General features: G+C 35.3%; 1 long non-coding RNA gene across 1 annotated transcript; it reads right to left on the bottom strand.

The window, feature by feature from the left end:
* Positions 1 to 745: 745 nt before the first annotated feature.
* LOC104910008 lies at positions 746 to 7,696 on the bottom strand. The gene is made up of 3 exons (XR_792731.2): positions 7,632 to 7,696; positions 4,182 to 4,289; positions 746 to 2,766 (listed from the first exon to the last, which is right to left on the bottom strand). It is a non-coding gene; the product is annotated as an uncharacterized LOC104910008 (long non-coding RNA).

Genomic DNA, 7,696 nt, shown 5'->3' with positions numbered 1-7,696 from the left:
CAAAGTTTACAAAGAGAGATGTATTCTGAATGTCAGAAGTGACAAATTTCCTTGATATCTTCTATGATTTTCCAAAGCTATAAAATACTGTACAGGAGAATTAGCTTATAGCTTTGCTGTAATTTCCCTAGCTAGTAAATTCAAGCTCTTTCTCTGCATTTAAATGTGTTTTGTAATAGCAAGTTAACTTTATAGTTCTCTATGTTAGTTTAAAATTCAGGTCCTGATCTTGGGTGATGAAGTTAAGCAACTCTGAAGTTAGATGTAAAAGAGGATTTTGTGCTATTTCTAAGAACTGCTGCATCCTTAGAAAAACTATCAAAAAAAAAAAGAAAACAAAAACAAAAAAACTATTTGCGTGTTACAAATAATCCACAAAAAAATCACAATGCAATTGTCATATCCAAAAGGAAAATAACATAGGATATCCATGAAAAATATCCCTGAGAAATTAATAAGGCCAATGCAAGCACTTGAAGGACTCGGAAGAAGCTGTAAATATTCAGATAGCTTTTTCCAGCATATCAATAATGTTGTGTTGTTTTCTGTCCATGTCGAGCCATTTTAAGACGTGTTATAGCAAATGCACAGTATTATATAATGTAATATTAGAAATGTCTTCACCTATTTCTCATAAATTTGTAAAGTTTTGGTCTTTAAAAAGCAGTTTCTATCTTATTTATTTATTTATTTATTTATTTATTTATTTATTTATTTTAGTCTTAGCTAAAGATTTGCCAAGAATGATATTCAAGAAAACAAAATGGAACAGCTAACAATCCATAACCCACAGGGCCTTCCCACCACGTGTGCTTCTGGGAAAATAAAAGCTACCATACTGAAATAACTCATATGGCTCAAATTCACACAACTGCACTTTTTTTAAGAAAACACTTCTTGTTTGCTCTGCACATGCACATCAAAAAAACTATTTTTTAAATGGAAGAGTTCTAGGGAAAGGGAGAAAACGTGTTTTCAGTTTAATATGGAGAAAAGCTTTATGCAAAGCTGCATGCCTGCCAGCCCTTCACTGCCAGCAGTGAGACATCAAGGTGATAACTTTTTATGCAAGTCTAATGAAAACTGGCAGTGAAGCACAAGGATGAAACACAGCATTGTTGGTTCTGAAGAGAGACGGTTCTCAGAAAGGCATTCATATCTAAGCTCACTGTCCGTTCTGAGGTAGGAGCTACCTTTCTTCTGAACACAGACAAAGGCTCTACGTTCTGCCTACAACAAGGCACATCGGTAACTAGCATATAGTTAGAATAGCAGGGCACATTAAAGCTTGAGACCAAGTTGTTCTCATGTAATAGGTACATAAGTGATAAGTATAATTCTAATTTCATTTAAGTATACTTCCAAAATGCTATTAGATTATTTTTCATTTTTTCAAGTGCTAGGTTCATGTTATTGCTGTTAATACATAACTCAGTATAGCTGGGATCTGTAATCTATAGAATGTAGCCAAAAAAGGGTGAACTTCAAAAATACTCTTTTATTTATGTAAATTATTGAGCTCTGGTAAGACTGAGGAACTTATAAACTTCCATTGTCACACCTGTCAAACAGCTGATCCATAAGATTTATCCATAAGCTGTATATATCTTCTCAACAGTAAGATGGTGGTTGACATGTAGAGAAATGCAATAAGTTGTTAATAACTTTTATTCTTTGACAGATGTTTTCTTCTTGTACATAACATCCAAATGAATAGCGGTATAAGAGTATTAATTTTTCCTTAAGAAAGATCTGTTCCATTTGCTGTTCAGAACACATGACAGTTCTGCAGCATGTCGGATAAGCCCAGCTCACGTAGCTGACTCAGTGAGAATTAATATTCATTAAAAGCAATAATGAGGTGATATTGCCCTGATTTAGAGTACCTACTGATTTCGAGTAACTATTGTTACGGGAAGCTGGTAACAATAGTCAGTGCTGGGCCAGAATGCTCTATCTCGCTCTTAACTCAAGCATGCATGAGCATCAGTCCATGACTTACTAGGTCCTGCTGTTAATCCAGCACTGAGCATAATGAAGGGTGAATTTCCACTTCAGACTTGGTGCCTCTGCATATGACACAAAGCTATAGCTTACGATGTGTTACGTAAATTCCTTCATTGGCACACAGGGTCCAAAGGTCTAAAATGTCAGTGCTTAAATGTCTATTTGAATTGTAAGTAAATAGCCTAATATCCTGGGGCTGTTTTATCTCAAGCAGTTCGAAATAAGCTGAAGAACATTTGAAGATTTGTTAGTGCATTTTGGTATCCAAAACTATAAATAGACTTTCCAGCTATTTCAGGGTACTTCAATTGTTAACTAAGATTATATTAAAAAGGATTTCATGTAGCTGGAACTGGTAGAGGGAATGCCCAGGCAGATCTTTCCCATTCAATGATGAAAACAAAAGCAAGTTTCAATGATCAGTGATGATTTTATGAAAAAATTTATCACTTACAGTGGTCAATCAGGTACCCCTTGGGAATAATGTAGCATTAAGTATATTTATGAAGCAGCCAATACACAGAGAAACAGCTTGTAATTTAAAAGAAGACTTGCACCTCAGTGTTATACACTATAAAAGCAATTTGCTTCACAGATTCCTTCACACAATGTCTTTATTGTGAGTTTTCTTGTTTCCATATTGCAGAGAAGATCCTGAAAGTCCACACACTGAGCTGTGCAGGTCATTCAGCTTCTGCATCCAACAAATGCTCCATTCTACACGGAGCAGTTATCCGTGTAGAAACCAAGGGCCACTGCCTGCAGCCAGAAGGGAAAAGAATACAAACACAAAAAGATTAGTGGAATAAAAACAAAAAAAAATAAAAAACAGATTAGTGAAAGGACAAGATGCTTCCTGCTTGACTTTGATAGATCACTTTAGCTATGCTTAAAAGAATGAATTAAACAGCATGAAGGAATGTTCCCAAGCACAGGAGTTTGACTTACATGGTGAAACTGTTAAAATGACCCAAATTGGCATTGAAAGTCACCCAGAGGGTTTCTGCTTTGAAAGACAGTGTAGGCCTGTGGGAATTCCCAACAGGCAGTTTTGCTATAGGCACTATATTCTGGTGCTGAAGGCACTATATTCTGAAAAAAAAAGAACTGAAGAAGAATAAGGCAGGCAGTATTCTGACCGTTGGCCTCCATGGCAGAGGGCAGCCCTGCATGCACTTAATACCTAGTGTAGATATTAGTACTGGTATCAGGAGGGCAGGCATCCTTGGCTCTCCATAAGCTAGGTTCAGCCTTGAGCTGGGCACACAAACCCCTTGTAACATTCCTGGGAAGAGTTATCAACTTGAGTTGATAGTTATCACACATTTCCCAGCAAAGTCTTAGACAACTAGCTAGAAGTCATTTCTGTTTGTGGCTGCCCTGAATTTCTGCAGAAAAATGCCTCCAATAACCTACGCAGCAAGTGATGGCAAAGCTCTCTTGGAGATTAAGTACCAGGTTCCAGTCCCAGCTCTGAACCATGTTTGTTTATTTTATTCACTAACTGTTTAACATTTAATACATAAACACTGCTTGGAACAAGAAAAGGAATCCACAGTTCGTCCTTTTTGGGCAAGTTTCCCGATAACAGGATTAAAATCTTGTGCTTATTCTTGCAAGTTCTGTTTAGTCCAATGACTCTTCAGTTCTTTGCTACACAGCGAGAAAGCTTCAAGGAAGATGGGAAATATCTGAAAGATCCTAAGATTGTCTCTAATTCAGATGGTCTCCAAAAGATGTTTTTGAACCTTTTCAGCATAAAAGCTCATGGGGGGTGTTCTCTATTCCCAGTGTGAATTACTCACAATATCCAATCTAGGTGGACTACAAATTAAGTGATTACTGCTTCTCTTTCCGGTGAATGAATTAGATAATCTCATAAAAGCTGTTGTTCTCATTCCCATAGATACATCATAGGTACATTTTGGATGCATTTGTATCAATTCTTACAGGGTTCTAAGTAGGAAGGTTAATGAAAGAGTCCCAGTTTGGATTTGTATGGTGCCACTTAAAGTGGGGTCCTAAATTCTGATTGGATGTGTAATGACATCTTAGTTACTGCACTGAAATGACAAACTGAAAGAAATGCAAGATTCAGAATGCACAGTGTGTATGTTGAGTATGTTTAGGTTAAACTAAGAAAACAAAGGTAGTAACCATCCATAAGAGACCACCTTCACAAGATCTTAGTCCTTAGTGTTGACAGTGTGCTGGCAGTATCTGAAAACAATTTCTTCCAACTCATTCTGCCTGGGTGATCAAAGAAAGCAGATTTTGAGGACCTGAAATTAAGAATGGTGCTTAGGTTCTGCATTTGGATAAACAAACAAGCAGCTAAATAAACAAACAACAACAAAACATTTGAGCACAGTCATTTTGAGCCTTCTTGTGGAAGGGTTAATAATGATCCTAAGGAAAAGTTTCTTCTAAGCTATCTTTTGGCTACCTAGTGAGTTCATTAGACTAATATTTTGTTTCTTCCACACCTTTAGAAATTTTGCTTGTTAAAAAAAGGTTTTCGTTCCATAAATAATTCTACTGCAAAATTTTAATTGTATTCTGGGAGCAATGTAAAATAGATCCCCAAAACGTCATGGCCTGTTGAGGGCATCAGAGAGGCTAAAGCTGGACTGAAGCATTCTGGGTTGGGCAAAATAAAGATGTGTGCTTCTTCAATTTATATTACTTCTGGGATTCTTTCCCCTTTTTAAGTAAGGAAGGCTGAAAGACAGTGTATCTGATTTAAGTTATTTTACTGTGTATTTCTGCCATACTTTGAGATATAAATAGCAGAATAAACAGTCAAGTACGCAAGCAAAGTTGAAAAGTCAAAGACCAATGCTTGTTTCTGCAGTATTTCTAGCTTGCACACACGCCAAGTGCAATATCATGTAACAAACAAATTCTTTATGAACAAGAACTAGATTTGGGGCTTCTTCATTTCCCACTGACTCCCCAACATTCTAAAAAAAAAAATTAAAAAAAACTGTAATAAAGTCACCAACGATTAACATAAGGGCAACCATATGTTTATGACTGAAATTCCAGAGGTAAAATAAAATATTCTTTTCCATTCTTAACCATTCTTATTCAATGTTCTGAAGTGGGACGATGTGCTTTATCTAGTATTTGTGTGCAAGTAATATTTATTATAAAATAATGATAGGCATAAGACTGTCTGCAGAGAATATTTGATTATGAATACTATTTATATGACACTTCTTTCTGACTATAAGCATAAAGAAATAGACAAGCTTGCACAGTGAAAACAACTTGAATAATTAGTGCCATTAGAATGCCAGTCTTTTAATGATCTCTACAGATACAAATAAATTAAAATAGATGTACTGATTGCTGAATAAATACTATCCTAACTGGGTTTTGATTTGAGGTTATGTCATCCAGATTTGTCTATCTATCTATCCAGAGAAAATCCTTTTCTCGTTATAATATCTGTCTATCTATCTGGATATCGTAATATCTATATAATGGCAATTATTATAATATCTAGATAGATAGATTTTATAATGGGTAAATAATTTTTATATGACCATTTCTATATGTGACCAAAGTATTTAGAATATTAGAAATATCTAGAATATCAAAAACATCTGTGACATGTACTTGAGCTCTAATGCACAAGATGATTTATAATTCTTCACTGCAAGGATGTAAATCTCTGCTGAAAGTATTGTGAAGAATCACATTCACATTCGTGACTTGAGATGAAGAAGAAAATAGAACTGCTTTACTTCACTTATTGCAATTTTAATAATACTGTAGCAATATTTGAATTTATTGTGTTCATATTCTGTCACTAATATACAAAGAGGGTTGAAGTCTGTTTTATAGACTTACTGCCCAGATGTCTTTGTTAATATACTCTGAATTTCTGCTCCTGTTTTGACTTTATTTATGTGTTTTGACTTATTTATTTCTATGGGAATTCCAGGTTCTCATGTCGACATTGAAGTGATTTCTTTTTAAAACCCTGATCTTTCATTGTTTTCTTGATTAATGGTAGAATTTGTGAATCTTGTAAATGTGACTGCAGTCTGAAAATGGAGACAGTTAATCTAGGAACACTTATTCTGCTGCTATTTAACCACAGTCTCCTGGGATGAGCTGAGTGGAAAGTATGGGATGTCAAAAACATTTACTATACTGGATGAGAAATTGGTATTAGGTTTCCTTTTGAGCTCCCTCCAAGCACTTGTGACGTTGGACTTATCCATTAGACTATGATCTCTGGAGTAACTTTTATAGGAGGTGAGCTGATAGATGCAAAAGATGAATGGTTGGCTAGAACGCATAAAGAATACAGCTTATCAAAACAAGTATAAAACAAGTATAGTTCTTCTACATTGATAGCTAAAAATGCTAATTACAAGTCTTAGGTCACCTGTAGAGGGGGAATCCTGATGACAAATAATGAGATCCAGCTTGCCACATAGTATGTTGCAGAGTAAAGAGTAAAACAGAGGTAATAAGGTAGCACTGCTTGAGATAAGCCAATGACAGCCTCTGTGACAAACTGCTTCCTATCTAGAGAAGTAGATAAGTAAGGAAAAGAACAGAGGAGAAGCAGGTGCGAGGTGACTTCCCCAAGGAAAATCGGTGACCAAATCAAACTCAGAGATCACACACTCCACATCAGTTTTTTTCACCCCATCTTGGATATTCATGTTATAGTGCGGAGGGCTGCTTTTTTTCTCAATTATCCAAATAATTTTTATGGCACTGAATATCCATTACAACAGCTATTGTTCACTAATAACTGTATAATGTTTATGTTTTGTCCTTATGTATCTGTGGTCTGCAGGTTTATAAGCATTTAATACAGAGCAAGCCTGGTTAAGCATAAGGGTGTCTATGCATTATTGAAATATGAATACACATTTGGTTATGTTTCTTTCTATTTAAATCTGTTTAACCCAGAACACAATCCTCATATGCAGTCAGTTAGATATGAGATTTCTGTCACAAATACTGGCTTTCAAAATCCTTGGGCAGAGTACATCATACAGAAAGGAAAACAGAATAGCTAGTTTTCTTCAGTAATAAAAAGTTTGCAGAAGGAAGCAATCTAAACCCTGCTCTGATCTGCAAGGAGAGCACTCTTTTCTCACTGTAGGAATAGTAAGATTAACAGAAAATAAGAATCACTGCTAGATGTTACTCTTTACTGGTTCTAGCACTCGGCAGAATTAACAAGAAATGTATCTCTCCTGAACATTTTAAAATTATTTTAGGTATTTTTATGCCTTTTATATACTGATGCACACTTTTACTCTATTTGCAGGGTTCCCGTTAAAAATATTCAGAATCATGACTTTTATCATAACGGCATCTGTCCCAAAATTCTTGTTTTGTAGCCAGGGATTTCATTAGAAGTTGCAAATGAAAGTGTTTCAAGATTATAAAAAGAAAATTATCATACTTCTTTTCCTCTAATAAAATGATTACTGTTATGAGGAAGAGAAATATTTCGGCAGTATGAGTGGCTCCTGACTGTGATAGCTCAAGACCATTTATGGAAATTTCCTTTAGTTTATGACAGGTATAACAGTATGGAGAATCTGACACCCTAATGTTCCATGTAGAATTATAGGAGATCTACTTACCAAAATATTTTATCGTATCTGGTAGCTTGGTAGTTTAAATTTGTTGTTACTGTGACTTTTTTTTT

This window comes from Meleagris gallopavo, chromosome 2, assembly GCF_000146605.3.
Source record: "Meleagris gallopavo isolate NT-WF06-2002-E0010 breed Aviagen turkey brand Nicholas breeding stock chromosome 2, Turkey_5.1, whole genome shotgun sequence".
NCBI classification, from domain to species: domain Eukaryota; kingdom Metazoa; phylum Chordata; class Aves; order Galliformes; family Phasianidae; genus Meleagris; species Meleagris gallopavo.
This window is presented reverse-complemented; position numbering and strand designations above follow the sequence as displayed.